The 25,235-nt window shown below is 43.2% G+C and overlaps 1 long non-coding RNA gene across 1 annotated transcript; it reads right to left on the minus strand.

The window, feature by feature from the left end:
* Nucleotides 1-19,496: 19,496 nt before the first annotated feature.
* Nucleotides 19,497-20,165, minus strand: LOC125307535. Its single transcript, XR_007195737.1, has 4 exons — nucleotides 19,993-20,165; nucleotides 19,835-19,913; nucleotides 19,703-19,759; nucleotides 19,497-19,625 (listed from the first exon to the last, which is right to left on the minus strand). It is a non-coding gene; the product is annotated as an uncharacterized LOC125307535 (long non-coding RNA).
* Between the last annotated feature and the right edge of the window lie 5,070 nt (nucleotides 20,166-25,235).

The raw sequence follows: 25,235 nt of genomic DNA on the forward strand, positions 1-25,235 counted from the left end.
CTTCGAGCACCGCGTCGCTGGGCGGAGGAGGGCCTGCGGGGGGCCGTTCTGTGCTGCTCCGGCCGGCTCGATGTGCTTTCTTTTCTGAGTGTGTTTTTTACTGGAGGCTTGAGGTGGAGGAATCTGCCCAGGGTCAGCGGAGGAGACATCGACGGAGTCAGAGAGGAGGGCAAACAGCCCTTCGTGGGAAGCCCCCGTCGGAGGCTGGATATTATTCTTGAACAAAGGTTCCAGAATTTTTGCTACGGGCCAGTCGCCGAGGCTAGAAGCAGTTGGGTTCTTGCTTGCCAATCGGGAGCTACGGCGAACGGCAGCACGATGCCTCCATATGAGGAGGGATCTTCACCTTGGTCCTGCGGCTGCTGGGTGTCGGTGATGGTGTCCGTAAGCCAGATGTCTTCGTCGGCGGTTACGGAGGTCATGGCTAACGAGATGGTGAGTAGCGTGACCGCAGGTGAGATAACGAGATGGTGTGTAGCGTGACCGCAGGTGAGATAACGAGATGCATGGAGCTGGGGCCGTAGACGGTAGCAAAACCGAGCTGTATACGGTTCAGAGGAAGTGGGTAGAATTTAAAAGGCGTGCCGAAGCTGTGTGGCCAATCGCTAGGGAAGAAAGATTATCGGCTGAGGGGATGCACCTGGATCAATTAGGAATGATATGAAGGGGAGGGCGGCAAGCTTCTTGACTACCATGGCCTGGCCAGAACTGACCTTAACACTTTAATTTGTGAAAAATCCATATTTTGCTCTATAGTCATCTACTTTGAGTTACAGCTTCGTTTCAGGCCTCAATGTGGGCAGTTCCAGAGATGTGTTTTGATGTGATTTGAACAACATTCAAATCTCTGTAACTCGTTGACTGTTTCTGTAAATGGTTCTAAGGTTCCAAAGAGGCCAAGCATTTGATGATGGGCCAAAGTATGTGGGAGCAGTGCCCTCCTAAGTAGATGATGTGCAATGTCGGGCAAATCAAAATGGGGCTGAAAGTTGGAGAGGAAGTGTTGATAGCAGGGCCGTAGTCACCATAGACCTTGGGGGGGACGTGTCCCCCCCAATATTCGGACATAGAAAAATAAAGAAAGAATAAAACGCTATAGGCTATTACAGGAAACCAACAAGTCCCGGTATCTGAAATGCAATCAAACGTAAATAACGCACAAATTAGTGACCTGTTGATGGTTTCAGAGAGAGTAGCCTACACTGTGAGTGATTTGTCCTGAGGTTTTATGCTTGATGCGCAGCGCTTATCAAAAGCTTCCTGCACCCTGCTGCGGTGCAGGTTGTCAACAATATCGCAAAAGATACCGGTACAATTCTCACAAAACTTGTTGGAAAGGTGTAGCACTGTCTAAGGAAACCCCATTCATTTTTGAAGCTGATTAGACTCAAAGGGAACTTTGAAGCAATTCCATATTGTAGCCTATTTTCTTGCAATGATAGCGAAAGTGAAACATAGTGTCCTTTTATTTGAATTTGTGCGTGCCTGTGTCATTCATTTCTTTCACATGTCTTACAACATAAATAATGCTAGTAGTAATGTCAGAAATTAACCGGTTTATAAGCCTCTTAGAAATGGTTGTTGCATCTTGCATGCATCCATGCAGGCAAAACGTAGCACTCAAACGGCACAAAAGTTGAAAAAACTTTTACAATGGCGGTGATAGCCTACAGTTAATGTGAATCGCGGACTTTATTCACCAAATAAAGGCTGTGTTTCTACATGTTAACACAAAACGTAATTTGTGTCAGAAACCAGCCTATAATGCATAGGGTAACTTGAGGTGAGTCAGACAGAAGAGGGACCTGAGTAGGCTAGCCCAGGGGTCCCCAACCTTTTATGTACCATGGACCGGTTTGATTCCTATTTTTTTTTCACGGACCGGGGGGGTTGGGGGTTTCATGTTCCATATGTGTTGTGCATGCATTACTTGAAAAGAACTAGCTCCAGTTATGTATGAACAGTGAAGGTAAGATCTGAAAATTGAACAATATGAACTATGAATATTGAACAACTTGAAGCTACATCTATAAGTGTGAACATGTTTAACAAAATATGGGAGCAAAACATGGGAACTAAACGTGCATTACAAATATAATCAGTGGGAGCCCTGCTTGTTTCCCTGCAACAAGAAGCTTCCATCTGGGGGTGATGGAAGACAGTGGCACCCTCAGTGTGTTTGAAATGTCCAGTCGATTGCGCAATTTGTCTAGTTGCAGTCATTGCCGAAAACCCGCCTCGCATAGATAATGCAGGGAAACGCCAGTGCTTTTACGGCTATCTCGGGATATTCTGCTTTGGTTTTGATCCAAACACCCGCCAGAGAGGTTTCCTTATACACACTCTTAAGACCACCATCAATTGCAATTTCGATCAACTGCTCTTCCTCCTGCGCTGACAAGTTAGGACCATTCGGGATATTGACAAATGGGTTGCGGACCCACTCATTGGTTTGCCGCGGATCTTTGAGGATGGGAAGTAACGCCAAACTCATTTGAGAGCGCAACAAGGTGATCGCAAGACCAGCTGCGGTAGAGACAGGGCCCTGCCTCAGTCTCTCCCAAAACCCCACTACTTTTTGGAACATATCAAATACACCCCGTCCACTTGTCGTCCCTACAAATCAAGCTTGGCTTTAAATGCAGCGACTTTATCTGCCAGTTTAAAGATAGTCGTCATTCTCCCCTGGAGTGACAGGTTGAGGTCATTAAGCAACCCGAATATGTCACACAGGTAAGCGAGTTTTGACACCCAGTCCTCATCACTAAAATGTGCAGCTAACGGTGACTTTTTTTCTGCTCTCGCAACTCAAACACTCTGGCCAGTGACCTGCTAAAGATGCTTGTTTTTTGTTGCTCATTCTAGCAGTTTAGCTAACTTCGTGTAACACTACCGTTTGCCAAGAACTAATCAAGTGAAGTGAGCTGACCTGAGGCTGCGCAGCGCTGAAGGCAATATGTAAAAGTGTTGAAGGCGGGACAGACAGACGTAAGAAAATAGACCTTGCAAAATGCAAACATGCGCGGCAATCAAACAACTGCATATAGGCCTATGCCATGTAAAAACGTGACATTATTGCAAATTAAATTTAGTTTAGTTTGCATGCATTTTTTTTTAAACTCATGTCGTAGGCTACGGCCCGGTTAGGAATGTCCTGCGGCCCGGTACTGGGCCGCGGCCCGGTGGTTGGGGACCGCTGGGCTAGCCTATCTTGAATCCCATCCCGTTCAAACTACCTTAACATTGTGTGATTAGCCGCCAGAATAATAAAATCAAAATTCAAAATATGATTGGGCGATAGGTCCAAACCTATGAGTAAGCATTTAGTGTAATATAGAGGTTATCGAAGATACTCTACTTTGTATTTTCTTTTAAAATATACATTTTGGAGACAAATGGAGTCATACCACAGGTCTATATCCAGGGATGGATTATTGAATGGACCTACTGGGCCCAAGAGCTCAGGGGGCCCTGAAGCCTAAGACTGTGTGAAGTTGCTTCTCCGCCCTTCTCTTCTATTTCCACAAAACTCACAAGTCGTCATAATATAAAGGGTAATTTTATTTAAGTCTTCCGGGGAAGTATGCCCCCGGGCCCCCCTATCTTAACTGGGGAGGGTTTTTTTGCATCTATGCCCAGGGGTTCATAATCCATCCGTGCCTATGTCCGTCAAAAGTTTGGTATATCCTAACTGACTGACATAACTAATGACTTGTTTGTGATTTTAATAATATTTTTGCATGGCAGGAAATGTATTGAAATCCTGTTATTGAAATTCACACTGCACCACAGATTTGGTCCCCCCCAATGTTGACATCATGGCTATGCCCTTGGTTGATAGCAATTGATTAGGTATTCCGGCGTCTTGTGGTCAAAAATGCCCCCTTTTAAAAGCAGGTGTTATCCCAATTGTGCTTAAATGTGTAAAAAAGAGAAACTTTCAGAGCAGCAGATCAGTATTCAGAGCACCATTTTAGCATCTTAGAACTATGTGAAAAAAGCAAGCTTAACTTTGGTTTGCCTTTCTAATGTTTCACTTTCACATCATCCACTTCCCTACCTGCTAGACTAGGCTATTAAATCTGTCATTACATATGTGTCCAAATTTGAAGTGGAGTAGCAATACTATGCATTATCACTGCTTAATGACATTGTATTATCAATGTATTTTGTTATTTCATCATATCGCTAAACTTTTAATCATTTTGATTTTGTCATTGGTTGCCTCCATTCAAAGAACTGCATTTCCAGGTAGGCCTAAGCCACACAGAACATACAGTCTATCCAAAATCCACTGCAAAAGTTCCATTATTTCAATGTACCATTAAATTCTAGACCGAATACAAATGGAAAAAGAGGCTTTGCAGGCACACCAAAGACCACAGGCTCCCATAGGAATGAATGGGTAACGGCGTTTTTTGCAAATGCACAGTATGGAAACAAGGTGTTAATGTCTTACTTTTGCTTTTTCACGTCATCCACTTCTCCGCCTAGATACTGAGGAGTCTGTGGAGTCTAAAAAGGGGAAGGGGGCGCAACTTGTAGCAGCAGGCATGTCTTATACTTTTCTAAATTACACAGAAAACCATGACAGCCATGATAGGGCAGAGGGTTGGAACATGCATAAAGTTTGATGGCAGGCATGTGGAACTTCACCAATAAACCAGTTATTTCTCCCAGGAGTTGTTAGTTTATATCAGTGTTTAAGAAGTTACAAAATCACTCATGATTTCTTTTTGTCTGTCTTTCTTGCCGTTGTAATAAATAAGTTGTAACATATTTAGTCTCTGTTGCCTTGGTTACCAACTAGCGTTTGAGCCAGCGCAGTGATTTATAACTGTCATCAGGCAATTCGACCGGAACGTCTTTTTATAGGTGTAGTATATCACTTTTTAAACAACGCCCTTTTTAACCTAGACCATGGTATAAGACACATTCATTCCCTCTCACATCTAAAGACAAGTTTCTAAAGACAAGATTCTAACTGTCTCACTAAATTGCATTATGCACACTCAATTCTCACTGGTATCTGCTAGACAACATTTTATACAACCCCACCCCCATCTTGCCTGTTCATAATTCTGAGAATTGTGTGCATGTGTGCGTGTACATGTTTATGTGTGTGTGCCTGCATATGTACCTGTGTTTGTGCATGTGCATGCATGTGTACATATGTCTACTGTGTGAGTATGTGTCATACGTATGATTACTGTGAATGTATGTGTGTGCGTGTGTATCTGTTTATGCACATGTGTGCATATAGAATGGGTTAACATGACCCATGGAGGCAAACATACGCAAAAAATTGGTCATCCTAGGCCCTACGGTTCTCAAGATATTCACAGAAAACTCTGTTGGTGTACGGTCACTAAATGTACACATCAATTATTTTATTGTAAGGCCCCCCCATGAACGAAAGTTCACAAAACTTGGCATGCATTCGGAGGGTGTCATAATGATCCTACACTTTCAATTTCGTGCAGTTTTGACCATGTCAGCCAGAGATATTGTGATGAAAACACCTAATTTTTTCTGCTACAGCGGCGGCGCTCGGGGAGCAGTGAGGGGTTAGGTGCCTTGCTCAAGGGCACTTCAGCCGCGGCCCACTGGTCGGGGCTCGAACCGGCAACCCTCCGGTTACAAGTCCAGAGTGCTAACCAGTGGGCCATGGCTGCCCCAAGGAGGGTCCTCCTAGGCCTTACGGTTCTCGAGATATTCACAGAAAACGGTCTCCGGCCACCTACAGGCCAGTTGGTATATAGCAGGGGTATTCAATTAATCTTCAGCGAGGTCCAGTTACGGAAAATTTCCTCAAGCAAAGGTCCGGAACATCATATTGTTTAACATGTGTGTTTAGGCTATGTATATGTATGTATGTATAATATTAGGATGGGTGGATGGAGCCTAGTTGTAGATAGATAGATAGATAGATACTGTATTGATCCCTAAGGGGAAATTCAAGAAATAGAAGATTGTAGGCCTAGGCCTAATGTTTAATGTGAAATAAAATAAGTAGCCTAAAAGGCAACATTCGAAATGAAGAGAAATAAGGCAAGATAAGAGTAAGAGTAGCCTAATTGGGGAGAAAAACTGAGTAGCCTTGGCTATTTTTAAGATCTTAACGTGAACTTAAAATAAAATTTGAGCTGACACAAGGATGGATATTCCACAGCTGGTTCCTTGAACCCATTAATCAGCAAGTTTAATTCAATTTTTTTAGTTTTTTTTATGTTGACCCGAAATCCTGGAAACCCAGGAATATCACGTTGTTGGGCAGTGAATGCATGTAGGCTTAACTAGATTGTGGTGGATCAATCATATTGCCTTCTTAAATCGTAAAATATTCCGTGGTCTCAGTTCACTGTTGAATGGGCCTAGCCTACCCTATGCTTGCTCAAAATATATGCTTTGTCTAGTAGAGGAGCTTCAAATTGGCGCTAAAAATCGCCTGTCTCAGAATATATAGAAGAGGTCCAGGGCAATTCCGTGCAAAACTGTCACATCCATATTTAGTTGGCGTTACGGACGCGACAGTTTTGTTTGGGTATTGCCCCCGTGATCGCTATATAAAGCTCTGTTCTCGCTGTCTAGCTTTCTCCTCTTTGAGCAATCGATGATTTGAAAATAACTTACTTATCGTTAACTTAGATATCCATGTCCCGTCTCCTCTCCTCGCTCGTTTCAGGCTATCAGTCTCTTCCCCATAGTAGGCTACTTTACTCACTGACTCGACTTTATCAGAATTCACAGATTTCACTGGCTGAGTAGCAGCAAGCGAAATGATGGTTCCTGAAGCTCCTGAAGTAAATGCTGTTATCCTAACCAACAAAACATTTAGCGCAGCTTTGAAATCTTACGTGAAAATCTAAATTAGGCTATTATGGTCTGGGTCCGGATAGGATCATGTCACGGTTCGGACTCGGACCGCGGTCCGCCATTTGGTGATGGCTGGTGTATAGTAACATGAATTAATTTATTGTGTGGCCCCCCATGAACGGAATTCCACGAAACTTGGCGTGCATTCAGAGGGTGCCATAATGATCCTACACGTCCAATTTCGTGCAGTTTTGACCATGTTAGGTCACAGATACCTGCGACTACAACACCTCATTTTTACTTTTTTTGTGTTTAACTAGGTGGCGCTACACATGAAATGAGTGGTTATGGAATGGGTTGACATGGCGCCTTGAGATCAACATACAACAAAAAATGGTCCTCCTAAACCCTACGGTTTTCGAGATATTCACAGAAAACTATGTCTGCCCTACCCTCCTTTCGGGGGGTCCAGTCCAGCGGGGGGGCTACAGATCAAAACGAAAAATGATGGTTCCATGCTATCCATGTGGGGTTACATGCCCACCAAGTTTCGTGTACCCCGGTCTTTCAGTGTCCCAGGAATCCTTGACGGAAATTTGGCCATGCGAAAAAGGACGAAAGGGCGAAAAAAGCCGCTTCGCTGCGCGGCGGTCATAATAACAAATAATCATATAGGCTACAGCTGTCGCCTACTTTGCCCCTTCCTGTTTGGTGTTGGAGAGAGGTCACTATTGGTTTTCATAGTTCACGTCACTATTTGCATGAGCCACGACTAGAAAGACTTGTGATAATATCAAACATGTTTGATATTGTGTCGTAACGGCAAAACTAGAAAAGGACTGACTCCGACTGACTTAAAACCACTAAGATTGGCACCTTACACTTAACGATCTAGTTGACGGGAGCGCGCCGCGATTCCAGTACAACTCCCATGATATCTGTCCGACTTTGGAAATTTAGTCGCCGACTGTGAAAACAGACCAAAATCTTACAATGTAAGGCTGCCATTAGTTGTGTGCACCACAAATTACGCTAAAGGGTCAGAAAAAAAGCACCGACTTTGCCATGCAATTTAAGTTGGGTAAACAGAACGTAAAAAAAGGAAACACAGCTTGCAGCTTCTGTAAATTGGTGATGGAGCTGTTTAGGCTATGCACCGTTTGCAAATCTTAGTCACATCGGGTCAGCCCTATATGTTCCCATATTTCTAAGATTTTTTTTCCACTGAAAATTAGACCCTATGTTCCCACATTTATAGGACATTTTCAAAATTAGGGATTAGGATTAGGTTAGGGTGGGAACATATTGTAGGGCTGTGTGAACATAGAAAATAGAAATGTGGGAACATAGGCACGCTCCCAGTACATCTGCCTATCAGGTCAATTCTAGCCTGTGTATTGACTGTGACTGTGTGCGAGTTCTTCCTGAAATCCTGCTTCAGATTTACATGTACAGATTACTATTTAATTCCAATACGATTGTTCATAAAATACACTCAGTAACGGTTCAAGTGTACAGTAATCGTGTCATGAGGCAGTCAGTCAGGCAAGTTGGCAATATAAAACTGGCAATATAAACTGCATACCGTTTAAGATAAACAACAACTGACATCCTAGTCCACGCTTCACAGAACATTATTATCTGTGATAATACTATTCATACCCTTACCTGCCTTACAAAACACCATACTATGTCAATGTACAGGTATTATGTAAACAAATAATATATTAATACTATGCCCCCCCACTCACACACCCATACACTCCTACACAGACACACACACACACACACTCCTACACAGACAGTTTTAAGCGCCTCTTTCCCACCACAAGAAGGATGTTTATTTAGTAGAGGGATATAGAGGCCTTCCTCTCACTTGGCAACTGACCTCTGTTTTGAAACATGTAAAGTGCTTACCAGGAATGTCCAATGGGATGTGACACTCGCCTAAAGCGCTCTTCGGGCAGTTTTCATCATTCCGAACACTCTGGAATTCCTCTGGAGACCAGGCGACTGCAGGGACAGGCGAGGTGGAGAGAAAATAAAGCACAAGCACAAACAGACCAAAGAGGACATGTCCTTGCAAACAAGTTGGCTCGCCCCGTGATTGAGTTTTTGTTTGCAGCCGGTACTCTTGGCCTTTTGCCTCTGTTTACAGCTACGACTGCCTCCTCCCCTTCGCAACTTCACCCCACTACTCCACGCACTCCCAGGGTGGCGCGCGTAAATTTACATTGCTTTGCATGCCTCCATGAGTTGTGTTAATGGCCACATGAACAGTTAAATAAAGTGTGCAATTAAAAGGTAATTCATGTGACCGTGCCCAGTGTCCACTTGTTTTCAGCAAAAAAAAAGGAACTTGTTTGAAATATGTAGGTAAGTTTTAATTAGCAGCAAACGGTGTACTATTGCCCTAAGCACAAAACAGACAACCTGTGATCGAGGTTCAGAGTAGTAAGGAGTGTCTCTAATTAATACTCATTTATCATTCAGAAAACAAAAAAATATTCAGCAGCAGGACACTCTTGGCTGCTGGGCAGAAAACTATTAACCCTGTTAAGGTAGATGGTTGTAATAATTAATGCATCAGAGTATCTGTAGAAAACATTGGCGCAGATACTTAAGCACCAGGCCCAGTTTTTAGTGCTTCCATAGTCTGTCCACGGGGCCTTGTCTCCATCTCTGTCTTATCTCGCCACGTCGAGCCCTCCCTCCTCTCTCAGCCTCTATAATGCAAGTGCTGAATCCCTTATTAGGAACAACCAGAGATAACCTCCTTTGTTATGGCTCAAAAGCCGTTCTTGCGATTCAGCTTTTTTCCCCTCTCTCTCTCCTCCTGTAATCACTCTCCAGTGCGCTTAATGCCCTACACCCACCGAATCTGATAATTATCTTATTTGCTGGTAGACGTCTTCTGGAGTGCAAAGGGGTTAAAGGGGTGGTTGGCGGTGGGGAGGAAGTGATGGCCGAAGTGCAGTGTTAGACTCATTATAATACATTTGTCCCTTCACAAAGAGGAAAAAAGGAGGGAAAAAATATGACACCATCCATTTGCCCTTGTGCGTGCAAAACCCATGTACGCTGCCTTATCGTCACTGTCTTATTAGCATGGACAGTGTGGCTGATTCAACTCCGTCGGGCAACATGCATAATTCATGTCACTTTGTAGCCACCTATTTGTGGAATGCTTGTCAAAGGCACTAACTAAGAAAGTGCACTGATGTTGTCGCTGCAGCTTTGGCAGTCAGACACTGTATGTGTGGCGATATTGTCACAGGGCCAGCGGGAGTCACATTGTTAGGGAGGGGACTGACTGGATGACTTCACATGTTGCATTTGAATAGACTCCTTGGGAATAGCAACAGGGTGTGTTTGTCATGTAACTGCTAGCCATGTGATTACAGTTGAGATTGTCATAACCAATAAATTCAATTGATTAAATTATACATTGGAGCATCATTTGTCAAGTTACTTTTTCCTGTCTTCTGCACTCATATTTTCTCACTATTCCTGTTTACTCTAGCATGCCACAAACGAGCAGAAACAAGGCTTAAAATGTCTGTTTCTGAATAAAAGGGGTTTAATCCAGAGGGAAGACGAACAGGTGCCTGGGACTGATGTGGCACAACTCTAAATCCCGTCAGTTTCTTTTTATCTGTCTGTTTTGGGGGCAAGAGCGACACTGCGAAGCTGCAACATGCGTTGACTCGACAATGGCAGCAAAATGACTTGAGGAACGCTGTGTGTTAAAAAAAAAACACAGCCTAGAAGCACAGGCATCTGAGGAAATTAGAATAGGTGCATGCCAATAAAGCCTTCAATCCCACATAATCTGCATTTTTTGGAATCCTCCACCATCAGTCCCAGTGAGCATCCAATGGTGAATGCGACCATTCAAAGCCCCCACCCCCACCCGCCACGAGGAGGTTCGGCAGAAGAAATAAAAACCTCCAGCTAGAACAAGGATTTATTACTTTCAACATAATTTGCATAATTGTATGCATCTCATGCCGAGTGAATACACAGTGTCTGCATGGATGATCAGTTCTTATCTCCAAAAACTGTGCCATAAAGATAAGAAAGAGGGAGAGAGAGAGGGAATGAGAGAGGGAAAAAAGAAAACAGACAAAAAAGTAATCTTTCTTCCTGCTGTACATGTCAAATTATTAGAACCTAATACTGTTTAAGCCATTACAAAAGTAGCTCATGGGCCCATTGTGGGGGCATTGTTATGGAAACGTTACCTGAGGATTTGGGGAGGCTTATAGATTAGTGGGCACACATCTTGGTAGTCAGTAGGTTATTCGTTTTTTTCCCCCTTCCTTTTTTTCATGTTGAATTATTTAGCTGTTTCATGTGACTCTTTGCCACCTTTTTTTGTCCAATGTATTAAGCTGGCTTCACATTGGTCTTCTTGAAGTGATATTTTTTTTTTGATTAGGGTCTGGGTGCGGCTTTGCTGAGGACCTCCGGCAGGCTGCTCTGGCTGAGATACCTCCACAAAAAGGTTTCCCGGCCTTTTATTTTTGTGGGAATTATTAAAACAGCCAGCATCTGAAGATTCAATTGAAAATCCACTGCTGGGTCTGTTTTCCTTCACACTGCGGGGGGACCCTACCGTGTCGACGGAGGGATGGCTTGATGGAGGGATGAGGAGAAAGAAGAGAGAGAGAGAGAAATAGAAGTGGGGAGGGGGGTTGAAAGGGCCCTGAGTGGCAGGTGGAGGTGCTTAAACAGCAGAGGTGGGGGTGGGGGATTGTGCGCTGCTTGGGCACCGACTCTAAACAGTTAGTCGATGGGCAGTCTCTGTTTGGTGGGGCAGGCTGGCAGGCGAGGTCCCGCTGGACATGTCTTATACGGGCCCAGCTTTGTCGGCATTGTTTGCGAAGCCGGTTGGCCGTCCCTAGTGCCAGCCTTTGTGTGTGTTGTTCCCTGCCCTTTTTTCACGCCATGTGCCTCCCAACTCGCCTGCGTTGGTATTTGGGATTCTGGCAATTTTCGGTCCGCTGGCCCTCACCGGGTCCCACAGCCAAAGATGCCTCAGTCTGACATTCACACAGCTGTGCTGTGCCATGATGGAGCCTATGCCCTTACAGTGGGGGACGAGATTAGCAACTGGTTCACTTCAATTCCCAGTGATTTCTGATCATTTTATTTGTGCTAACAGTTTCAGAAAACTCAAAGAGGATGTAGTCTTCGAGGGGCTTTTGCACCATCTCTCGTATTTTTATGAAGAAATGATATCTACTGAATTGCACCATTTTGCACCATCTCTCGTATTTTCATGAAGAAATTATATCTACTGAATTGCACCATTTTGCACCATCTCTCGTATTTTCATGAAGAAATTATATCTACTGAATTGGAAATCACATGGGGAAAGGGAAATGAAGCTCCACTGTACAAAGGTTAATCACTCTAGAAGAACTCTTAGAGATTAATCACTCTAGAAGAACTCTTAGAGATTTTAGACTTTTTCTCAGTCAGAGGTCCAAACACTGGACACAGGTGTTAATAGGAGGATTTAGGGGAAAAGAGAGGACATAGGATTCCAGCATGTTGTTAACACCCTTTTAAATCTATGCACTTGGATATTGATCCCCCATTAATCTTCTTATTATGAATGTCTTAAGAAACCAAGAAATACAATATTTTCCTAATATCTTATTGTGTTCATATTCATATCATCATTTCAGCCATCATACACTCTTAAAACAAATGTGTTGAAAATAACACAACTGGCATGGTTTTTAACAAATTTCTGTGTCCAGATAGGGACAACGCAGTTTGTGTTGTTTCCAACACATTCATTTCAAGAGTGTAAGTTTTTAGTTAAAGCGTTGGGTCAACGGCAATGTTAGTGTTTGCATCCGTGTTTCTAAATCTGAAACACCATAATAATCAAACCATAGCCTGCCATGTTTGATTACTCTAGATTGCTATTTTTCGGCACATTTCTTTGCTCAGATGTACACCACACAGGCCCCTCAGAGGGCTGGCCGTTCACAGTCCAATTGCTCTTGCTGACAGAAGCCCTGCTGGCTTCTTTTCGCAGTCAAGTCGACCTACAAAGGGGTGTGAATCCTATGAATCCTGGGAGAGCTGGCTGTGCGACACGTCCCAGGGCCTCGCTCCCAGCCACCGACTCCTCATCAGGAAGAGTGCTCATCCCTCTTTACCCTAACCAGCCCAGCCGGCCCCCAGCGGGGCAACTCCAACGTCCTCCACTCACTCCTGTTTGCCTTTCCTCCTCCTCCTCTCTGTATCCTTTGGCTGCTAAAGAGTATGTGTGTGTTTGTTATGGGGTGTGGGAGAGTGTAGGCAAATTTAGCCTGCTTCTTTGCAAGGTTACATAAATGATTTGGCTTTGGAAATGCCAACTGTCACCTTCTCATTCCCTTCACTGTGTTTCTTCTGGTTTTTGTGTTCGAAAACTCAAATTATTAATGTTTCGCAGTGAACTATTGTGGTGAAATATTAATATGTGTTCTGCATTTATTTATAGACATTGTAAATAATAATGAACAGCAAATTATGCTATTGATATGCGCCTCATATTTTAAAATGTAAAGCTTATCGCAATTGACCTGATAGCCCTGCATCACTTAAATGTATTAGAACTGGCAGCGAAAATATCCGCAATAATTTGGACTCATGCTATTTTTCTTGAACTGTTTCCAAACTGGCAGTAAAGCACTCGACAGTGTAGACTTGAATGTCCCTGACAGAATGCATATTTACTGTTGAGACATATTTTTTGCTGATACATCTTAGCGAGATCCAAAGTGTTTCTATTTGCTGTCCAAATGCACCATCTGACACATCTGACTCTAAGCGATCTCTTTAGCACAAAGCCCTCAAACCCATTCTCTTGAAGAGGAACTTTGCTCAGACTGGATTGTTTTCAACAGCGATCACACTGGAACTTTTACACTTTTGTCTGTCTATATCTGTCCGCAGGCTTTGATGCAGCAACCATTTTGAATATATCTAGGGGACATTTGGTGCAATGGGACAAAAAATACTAAATCAACACAGGCCTTAGTAAGCTCACTTTTGGAAAACTTTGCAAGTAGAAGAAAGAAGGAAACAAAGTCTGGCAAAAAGGGGGAAGAAGAGGAAGCAAATTACAAGGCTGACAGAGAAAAGATAGAAAAGATAGAAAAGCGCGAAAGATAGAAATACACTGAGAGAGAACTTAGAGAACTGATCAAAGTCTCATCACACGATCTCGACTAAGCCAAGGCAGAAGATTGTGAAGTGGCAGGAGGCGAGAAAAAACAGGGGGTCGGGAACAATTGGGCTAAATCACTCCCTTCTGGGAAAGAGGGAAGTGCTTCTCACTGATTGCACTGAAGGCCTCATTTATGCAGACAAGACTCTGCCTGAGCCAAAGCCATCAGGAGATGATGCCCAAAAGGCAGGCTGGCTCCCTGATATGATAGCTCCTTGAATCTAGCATGTGTGTGTGTGTGTGTGTGTATGTATGTGTATGTGTAAGTGTGTGTGTGTGTGTGACGGGGGTCATCGGAGATTAACTGTGTCTGGAGGAGGTCAGGGTGGGAGGGGACGTCCACTGGAAGGGTGTTCATTTGCGAAAGGGTGAAAGGTTGGTGCCTTCCCTCAAAGTGCCTGATTGGAAACTGATGACTGCGATGGCTGTGCATGGAAAAGACATTTGGGCAAGGAGGGGGGGAAGTGCTGACAACCAATAGCAGTGGTATTCACTAGTGATGGGCAAATGAAGCTTTTGTGAACCACTAAACCACAGCAGTGTGAAGCTAGCAACACTAATGAAAGAAATCCAATATGGCTGCCACATGTAGATTTTTCAACATAAAAGTCCTTACCCAAACCAGTATATGTAACCAAAAATATTGGTTTCCTAAGGACTTTTATGTTGAAAAATGTATGTGTGGCGGCCATCTTTTTGCTTTTCAGCTAGTGTCGGTAGGTTCACACTGCTGTGGTTCAGGTGTTGACCAAAGCTTCATTTGGCCATCACTAGTATTCACTCTGTTGTTATTGCTTATCCAGCAACAACAGAGATGCCGCCGTGATTTGCAATCGGATTCATAAAGATGTATTGCAGTGTCATGACATATTGAGTTTGAGTAGGAGAAATCAGCCCACATCGATCAGCGCACGGTACACATGGATAGGGGAGCAGTGAGAACGGATCTTGTTTTCAGTCATAACGATCTCGATGAGCCTGCTCTGCTACAGAGATGCTCACTGACATTCAATCTCAAAGCAGAAAGAGATGATCGCAAGTTGCTGGTCTTTTCCCCCTCAAACAAATCTACAAGTGTAGATTTTGAAGAGCATTTTCTGTCAGTCGCCATAGTTATTAAACAGTGAAGTACTTTGAGCACTTCAGGAGGGTTTGCAATCTGTAAGTGGACTGAAGCTGTGGAGAGAAGCGCAGCAACAATCTGGCGCAAGCATCTGGGTAATTCAAAGTGACCACAACATTGATTCCAAGAACTGTATGATCTCCCATGCATGTAGCCAGCACCCCAAACATTTGCAGACAATCTTGTTAGTGAGTGTCCCAGTCATTTCTTTTGTACTCAAAATACTAGTAGCACTGAATTAGAAACTATACTGAAGTGTGCGCCTCTGTGTACTGCAGCAGATGAGCTTGTCTCTCTTCGACTGGAGCCTGTGGAATAGTTCCAGTTGATAACTGAACTCATTTCAATATGCAGTTTCTGGAATCCGTTCAAACTGGTCTATCATCGTGAAATGAAGATGTTAACCTACCATATTACATAACAATGATGCATAGCTGTGGAACAATGTACTTATTGTTTGCTGATTGTGTGTGTTCGTGTTGCCCTGGGGCTGGAGTCCTGGTCTTTGCTTGCATTAGGCTAAAGTATATGCAAATGCCCCCTCGCAGCAGTGTCTACACCCAGGGCCTTAAGGAAGGGACAGATTGTGATCAAGCATGAATATATGCATTGGCTGTCTCTTTAAACAGTAGAAACAGTAGGGGATGCCGCCTCATCCTTGACAGGCATGCAGTGCACTGCGCTTGATTAGCTGGGATAAGAACTTAACCCGAAGCCTGAACAGCAGCAGCAGCAGCAGGACTGGGGAAGGTGATGATGCCTTGACTGACATGTGACATGAGTGTCTGTGTGCACGTGAGCATGCATCCTGTCCTCTGATGTTGTACAAAAACATGTACCGCAAGCCCAGGAGGATCACAGGGCAGGCCCGAGCTTGTGCGCTGAGGAGGGGCGTGGTGAGCACGATAGCGGATGCATATTCTGGATGTGTATGTGTGTGTGTGTGTGTGTGTGGTGGTGGTGGGGGTTCTGGAGATGCCAGGCCATCTGTCTGGCATTTGTAGTCTCATAGAGAGCATTAATTAATCGTCCGATAAACAAAAAAGCATCTCCGGGATGTTTGACGAAGAGTTGAACATCTCCTGCTGCAGACACTAGTACAGACAATACAACAGGACTAATGTGTGCGGTTTAAGATTCCTCGAATATCAAAGCCACCTCAACTCAATTATGGAAACAAGCAGCTGAACGTCTCTCGCTTTTGTACCAGATCAACCACAACGTGCTGTTTATCCATGCCTGCTGTGCATACTCTCTCTCGTGTCCCTATTTGACGGATAAAAACATATGCAGTTTGGAAAAACTGCAGCCTGGGTTAAGGCCAGTGAAAAAATAAAAATATCTCCCCTGCAAGACACACAACCATAGAGAAGATTTTGTTCTCGTAGCCACTAGCCAGAGTTCCACTGCTCTCCTCTCAGAGCTTACCCAGAGCTCACAAGGCTTAATCTAAGTTTAAATGAGTTGCCCTGCCTATTGAACGTGGGCCACAGTGCAATGCAGTACCACACAATGGCAGTGTTTTTTTTTTCTTTTTTTCCCCCACTTGCATCCTCCACCGGGTTTCACACTGTTTCAAATCAGTGGTGTTCAGTGGCTCAGGCTATTCACATAACACCACGGTATGGTGGCCGTTGCATGATCTTAAAAGCCTCTAAATCTGCAGCACGACGTCATCACAGCACCAGGGAAATCAGGCGACTGTTATTCAAAGCTGCAGGCGTCTGACCCAAAACACTTAAGAGCTAGGGCCCTTACACAGGTTGATTAGATAAATTGTGTGAAAAGGACCCAGTTTGTGTCCACTATCCCAAAGATTTTTGCCTCTAGGATTTTTTCCGCTGTATTGCGTTGTTTTTTTTTTTTTAGATTGGTGTGTGTGTGTGTGTGTGTGTGTTGGGGGGGTCTTTTATAATTCTCTGTGAAAAGAAACTCAATTAAAGGCTCCCAAATGCAACCTGCAATGGCTTAGAAGCTTGGGTCTGATGAAAAAGAATGCTGTGAGGTATTGAATATTTCATGTAATTTTATATTCTGTCCTTTGCCATATCTCCCCATCTTACATCGTGCCTGAAGAAAGTGTGTGTGTGTGGGGAAGTGGGGTTTGGTTGTTATTTGCTAATTGCCATGTTGCATTCCTTTATCATTGCCAGTGTGATATCATCAGGTACAGTAGGTGTTTAATGCTCTTAGGGGCTAAAAAAATCACATGTGAGGAATAATAAACATTTGAGCTGAAAATCTGCTGTTTGAATTTGAATCTGAATTTGTTTTTGTTTTTTTTAACTGAGCGAAGAAGTGCTTGGCTTTAGAGCTCCGAACTGAACTGATCCCCATTTTTATTTGGTTGAGAACTCAACTCTGGCAAGTGTGAGCTCCTTCCGACAGCCAGAGACCTGTGCATGAAAGTGAAAAGTGGGGAGGGTGACACGACACCGGTGACGGTTGGTCAAGCCACGGCTCTTGTGGATTATGCAAAAAGGTGCGATCGCCAAGGTGGTAATTGGATTCTTTGTTTTGAATCACCCTCTTTATTTCTCACCCTTTTCAGACACAACCCCCTCTAATCCCAGTGGTGGCCAGAGCCATTAGCGGTAGCAGCCGGCCTCCCCCACATTGAGGTCCAGCCTAGATGTGGTGCCAGGGTCTGCCTCGATCCTAGCAAGCCGAGGCTGTGATGCGGTGCCAGGGTCGGCATAGACCTGGGCAAGCCGAGGCTGTGATGCGGTGTCAAGAGGTTCTGCCGTCAGGTGATGGAGGCTCCCATCAGCAGACATTTCATCCTGAGGCAAGACATGGTAAATTAGCATCTCCAGAAGCTGTGGCTGGAATATGAAATAGCTTTAAACTCTGTCTTTAAAATGAAATTAAAAAAAAAATGGTAGTAGTGGGTGGTGCCACTAATGGCCAGAAATCGGTCCTTTGAGACTATCTACAGATCACCGAACTGAACGAGTGCAGAGGGAATACAGTCACAGAAAGGAAGGGGAGAAAGAAATCTTTTGAATTGTGTTCTTCATTCATACTTTGCGCGTGCTGGCGGGCAAGAACGTCGTTCTCCAGCAATAAAATCTAGTAAATTAGTCTAGGATCTGGCCAGGACGTCGCCAGTTTTACTATACAAAAGTTGGTGTTTTGAGGTGTAAATAACATGCCAGATAGTTGGTGTGCGAATGGATGCACTAACCGCCGAGGAGATAAGCCGGGGTTATGTTGTTACCGGATCCCATCTGATAAGGAGAATTCAGAGAGAAACTATGAATACAGACGTGCAATCGTTTCAGGAAATGGGACCTGGCAACCTTCACAGTATACACGTCTGTGCAGTGACCATTTCATCAAAGGTAATTTCAACATTTGTTTGAATACAATGGGTGTATGATCATGTAATTAACCGTGTCTTAAATTATCCTGTAGTTTCGTCAATCAACACCACCAGCTGGTTCCGCGAGTCAGCTGTTTGTGTTATGAGTCTAAGCTAGGCTAACAGCTGCCGTCTTTTGCTAACAACAAAAGTTGTGTGATAGGTTGTTTTGAGGTTTGTGATATCTATGGTTTTCAATGAGAACCAGAGATGACCCAACAGTAGAGATAGATTATTTACAGAGGAATTATTACTGCTCGATTATATAAAAAAAAAAAAAAAACTTGTCTGTGTGACAGTAGCCTACCTTGTATATAAACAGTCACCAGGTTCTAATACCCTGTTACCCAGGAACCTACCCGTTAAATTAACCTGAATTTCCTGTTTACCACTAGGGTCACACAAGTTGGTAGTCTGAATAATAGGCAGAGACGGAGATTACAATACAAAAAACTATTACAATTTATTTAAAACAGGACCAATGTACATGCACTTCAATACCAGAGCAACACCATGTAAGGCTAGGTCGTCAGGATCAATGTTGAAACTAGATTGGGCTTACCGTAGAGGGCAGATGTCAAAGCCTCTGAGGCGAAATCTGTGATTCAAACCACACTGCAAATCAAAATGAAAAGGTGACTTATCTAAACTAATTAACACAGCACACACAATAAGGGATGGACACCACCAGAGGAGAATACACCCTCCAACATGCGCCCAATGTAGCCCCCAGCAGGAGAGACAAGCAACATACACAGGGAAAGCCCACTTGACAGTACATGCAGTAGAAAAACAAACAAAAACAAATGAGTACAAATAAGACAAAACAAAATACAGAGAAAAGCACAGAGCCTCAATAGAGCAGCAAGTAAACCAAACTCCCACGATGCACACTCATGCAACAAACACGCATCGCCCCATGACTAAACAGGCCCAAGCAGATAGCCACCACAAGGTTAGCTAGCAATCATGCATCAGAGACGCAGTGATGGAAGGCCACAGAGAGAAGCGGAAGGCGCTCCACACAGCAAACCCCAAACAGGAACAAAACAGCAAGGCCGTCACCACATCAGGATACCATACAGATCCTATAAGGAGTACAGAGTCATTACTCCAACGTTATGCTTAATTTAGGTAAATCGAGGTAAATAAAGCTACAACCTACCATGCAACAGCTAACGTCAGATGTAGGGAGCCCGGACCACGCAACACTGTGATGTTGCTGTAATTAACAGATAACGTAAACGAGTGGCCTAGCTATGCGATAATGTTTGCACACAGGAAGGAGTACACCTACCTAAGCTGGAATTGATGAGCACACCGGGGGTACGAGCAGCCGTGAGAATATCCAGCCAGTATAGCAGCGACTTCTGTTACTGGAATGTAAACAAGTTCTGAACTTTCCGGCACATCAGTGCACAAACGAATGTTCATCAGACAAAGACTCAAGCCTACCTGGAGCAAATGGTGGAACAAGCTACAGCCAAACGTCGGGGATAGGCGATAGGTCGGTCAGAGTCGTCCCTGGACAAAGCAGACGTCTGCCCTGGATAGCCGCGCTTCCTTTTTATGGAGCACAGCTGCCAATTACCCACTTACGAAGTAGGTGGGGCAGGAGCGAGACACAACAAAACCCATCACAATGCTCCAGGTAAGGACTCGTCCGGCTACATCTGCTTCACACAATTTAGCTACCTTGGAGTTAATCTTAGTCCATATGCAGCTAGCTCGCTAACAGACTTGATAACTACTAGAACTAACGTTACAGGACTCAATGTTGAAAATACCCAAAACCTTGTGTGGCAATAACGTGTTTTATCTATTATATTATCTTATTTTATTATTCAGCCAAATCTGATGACCCGCTGTCCCCTGATTGGGTTCCATCTGTCTTCTCTCACACCCCTGCCACCAAAAGGAGGAAAAGGGAGAAAGACATGGAAAGCTTGTCCCATCATTTCTATTTTGGCCACAGAGAGAAGAGCTTCGGCTGTCAATGCCCATGATATTTAGACAAACTTACCCTAGATGTGCCTGCATAATTAGTTTATAGAAAAACCCAAAGACTTAGAAGCAAGAGCACAAACATATTCGACCTATAAGCACCCTCAATCATTCCTTCTGGTTAAATAATACAATAATACAATGTAAATATGCAATGATATTTATTTATACAAACACACACTGTAAATAATAATAATAATGAATATATGACATTTTATATATTACAATAATACATGTATTACATTTTCACTTTAAATACCTTTGTGCATTGTATATTGCATTCATATTATGTTTACATGTGGCATCACGTGGGTAGACAAATCAGATGAACTGCAAGCTGTGCGTCCAGCTGGGATTCACTTCTAAGTGACGGTCATACATTTTCCTGTCATAGAGACAGCTGACGTGCATAATTTCAGATGTATGATTCGCTGATGTTATGATTCATGTCAATCGTGTAATCTTAACATAAACGTGCTTACACGTTCGCTAGTAGGTGGCGAGAACGCGTTATCATCTGTACGTGATTTGATATGAGAAGGAGAATACATGGTGAATGAATGACACGTTACTGTTGTACTGTGTCTACTTATTACTTAGTTATTTTGCATGCATACTATCGTACACTTATTACTACTACATTACAACAACAGATTGCTAACAGGATTATACGCATTTCGCTGCCCCAACTGCTCTTGTCTGTTGTCTGATGCTATGTGGAGTGGATAAGCACTAAGCAGGTAGGCTACAATGTTGACATCCTGCTATATATGATACAGTTGGCATAGGCTTTTTTAACTACTTATCAAGCTGTCATTCGCCGGCAGACAGGGTGTACATGTTCAGATGAATTCAGACTTCATCACACGATGGAACAGATGTCACTTTGTGTAACTTATAGCTACAAACATGCAAACATTAGCAAACGGGTAACGTTAGCTAGCTAACTAGTAACACTCACCTTTTATGAAGATATTCCTGTTTTTCACCTCCCATACGACAGTGTTTTTAACCCATCCACTCTTGAAAAAAGATGGCTATCTGTACTTTTGTGGGCTTTCATTTTTTGTGCGGTGTAAGGTGACAGATTCTCTACGTTAATATCTCCAACCTCCAAGTCTGGTATGATAGAGACTTTGCCATCTTCAAAGCAATGAAAACATCAGCGGGTGCTGTGTAACGTTATGGACCACACGTTCCGATTAACGTTATGTTAATCTTTTCTTGATATCTATTTTAACATTGACATATGGCCTAAATAGTTAATTGATTGTAGTATTGGAAATCTGCAAGGCTGCAATTCCCCTGGCTGGGCACTGTTCGTCACCATTTTGTTAGCGTTTCTTGCACGCCAGGTATCCATGGTAATCACGTGACTGCAAAGTATGAATAGTCATGGCAGCTCTTTTTGTCTGTCTTCTCTCCTCTGAATAAGTCTAATGGACTTTTGTTTAAAAAAGTAGAAAAACATAATTAGTTTTATGATGTATTCCTTTGTTTCTGGGGTGCTATTCTTCATCTTCTATATTTAACTTTTTTATATAAGCTCTTACCTGTATTGTGACATTTTAAGAATTGATAATGGCTTGATTTGAAACCATATGACCAAATGAGACATAAAAACGGTGTCTTTGTTTTCTGTACAATGTGTTTTTCATTTTCAGATGATTCCTTGTGTTTATTCCCAGTTCCTTGTGCTGTATGTCAGATATTTTCTACAGTGGCCAATCAAAAACCAAGCCAATTTAACATTAAAAAGTGCAACATGCAAGTATAAATCATATCAAAATCAAAATAACATAAAATATATTGTATGTTGTAATTTATATGATTCATCCGATTCATAGGTAAAAGTAAAGTGCAGATCTCTGTGTATATGTACTAGTCTGCAAACCTTAACATATCCTCATTCTTCCAACACAGACCATTACACGTCAGTCCCCAGCAGGTATTGAGTAAAGAAAGAGCCACCAGGGTGGCCTGCATGGATTTAGATGAATGAGCAGCTCGAAAGGTGTTATGCGATGATGTGAACAACCCAAAGGCCCGGCACTGTAATGGGAAATAGAATAACTGTTCTGGCAGATACATGGCTGAAAAACACCGACCTTCCCAGGGAGCGGCAGCGAGTGCAATGGATTCGTGCCAAGTCTGGCCCTGTCCAGGCCCCGATCCGTGTACTCCTCAGCTACAGTCATCCGCTGATCCGACACGGAGGGGGAGAGAGAGCGGCAACAGAATTTCAGTCACTTGATGGATCGATATGCAATGCAATGCAGGCAGTGTGGCAGTGCTCTGTATTTACAGGTTAATAAAATCGGAATGTCTTTATAAAAATTGGGTCGGTAAAAAAGTAATCCGCGAGACCTCTGGTGTGTAAAATTGGATTTTCCATAGGAGTCATGGAGAGGAACAGCCGTCAAAGAAACACACTCACACACCCTCAGTGTATGTTTCTATTGCCCTGGAACTCATAATGAATAAAAAGCTTAATAGTAACAGCAATGTAGCACATTACAGCTGATGTATATTCATAATAACTTTAGAATTAAAACACAGACTGAAGACTCCCAGTGAATTAATAATTTTCCAAAAGCTTACTGTCGAGCATGCATGCTGTTTAAGGCTTGGATGCCAATCTGCTGCCAGACTGGAATTTAAGAAGACCATTTTGCCACCACATTGTTGCCAACTCTGCCATCATTGGAATAGAGGGTAGTGATGATGAAGTGAAGATATTGGTACATTGCCACTCCTCACGTCTGTGCTACTGGTTCGTTCACCTAAAGTATGACCAGGGGGCAGTACAGACATGCCAGGCCCCAGCAACCTCTGTCTCCTTCCCCCTGAAATAAAGAATTAGCCACTATGACCTCAGGGTTACATGAAAGGAGGTAATTGGATGGAGCCTGGAGAGTTGAAAGAGCAAACAAACACCCAAACTAGTGTTTGTGCCTTGGACTGCTGGACTCAGCACTTTCCCATAGCCTTTCCCTACTGTGTCAAACACACTTGGCCTAATTGGGATCACCATCCTAATTTCACCTCTCGGTTAAGCGGGGAAAATACATGGCTTTTGGTTTCACACATAAAACACACACACAGTATAAATAATTAGAAAATCAAAATGATGAATGCTTAATGGATATAACTATTTATATTTTTAATACGTGTTTTGATGAGGGCGCCATGCTAAAAGTGTGTTAAAAGAGTAAGCAAGGTTTTTCAAGGTGAACGTTTGCTGTGGATTCACTGTGAATACACAGCTAATGAAGGAGAATGTATTCAGTATACTTATTAATGTCTATACCTCATACTATTTTGATCGCTGTTTACTTCAAACCAAAGTGGGCAACAAAGGTGTGGCACACATGTAAGATTAAAGCAAACAAGACAATGACGATCACTGTAGAGAACTTCCTCTAAAAACAACACTAGACAGGATACAAAAATACACAACTTTCTTCCCAAGCCTATAATTTCAATAACCAAGCCTCCCTTCTCCGTCTTATTTTCCGTCCACACTTCTGTCTGCAAACCCCCTCTTTGCTCAGCCGAAAGAAAAAGTTTAATTGGTGTGAAGACAAAAATAGGAGCCTGCGTGCGTGTTGGAGAGGAGAGACGAGGCAAGAGAGGAGTGGAGAGGAGAGAGACAAAAAGTAAATCAGCGATACATCATTATCTGTTGGAGTGCTGATGTGTGATGGGCTCCGCGTTGGTTCCAGCAGGTCCCTCTCTTCTGCAGGAGCGATCCCTTTGATTGGGCAAGCCCCACGTGGATCCTCCAGGGTTGGGATGTGAGGAGCAAGCTGTGGAGCCACATTAGTCCCGGCTGCTCTTTCATGCATCCTTATAGCAGCGGCGGCTTCACCACTCGGCTTTTTCTCATCAAGGCGAATCTCCTCTCCTCTCCTAATTACCATTACAGTATTTACCAAGGGGGCTTTCCCCCCACTGATGCTGAGACATTGCTTTCTTTTGATTAAGCCTTCAGCTCTTTTTTCATTATGTGTTTTTTTGTGGAGAGAGGAGAAATGAGATGGAGATGGTTGGAAGTGAAGAGGCAAAAAAAGGTAAAGAAGGAAGGAAAGAATGGAAGGATGAAGGGAAGAAAAGTAATCTGGTGTGCTGTGAAGAAACGACTCGACAATGTGATGTTTGAAAATAGACGTGGCCTCAGCTCTGCTTCTCGGTTGTATTGTGAATAAGTAATGACCCATAGCCTACTGTGAATATAGAACAACCAGTTGCATGATTTGTAAAGTACTGTTTGATTATGTTCCACTATTTTGGACAGCATATTGGGATATCATATAATAACACACATACAGCACAAGCTGATTAAATATAGAGTTTGTTGACATGTGTTGTCCATGATAGCGAACAATACAAAGACAATCATATAAAACAACCTACAACTGTTAAAAATCACATATTATCACTATTTTTTATAGTAATCAGTTTTAAGGATTCAGATTTGATATGAGAGATGGGGTAGACTGTATGTAAGTTACACTTGAGGGAGAGGGAGGGAGACAAAGACAGAAAGATTGGAGTGAGAAAAGAAGATGGCACAAGTTCTAAGGTGTTCCCTTTTTGCACAAGAAAGAGCACCCGCTGACACGAATCCTTCCTACGAGTTTTGAAGCGTCGCAGTAAACAAAGCGCGACAGGAGGAGAGGCTCACAGAGGCT

This window comes from Alosa alosa, chromosome 14 (assembly GCF_017589495.1).
Source record: "Alosa alosa isolate M-15738 ecotype Scorff River chromosome 14, AALO_Geno_1.1, whole genome shotgun sequence".
In the NCBI taxonomy this organism is placed as follows: Eukaryota; Metazoa; Chordata; class Actinopteri; order Clupeiformes; family Clupeidae; genus Alosa; species Alosa alosa.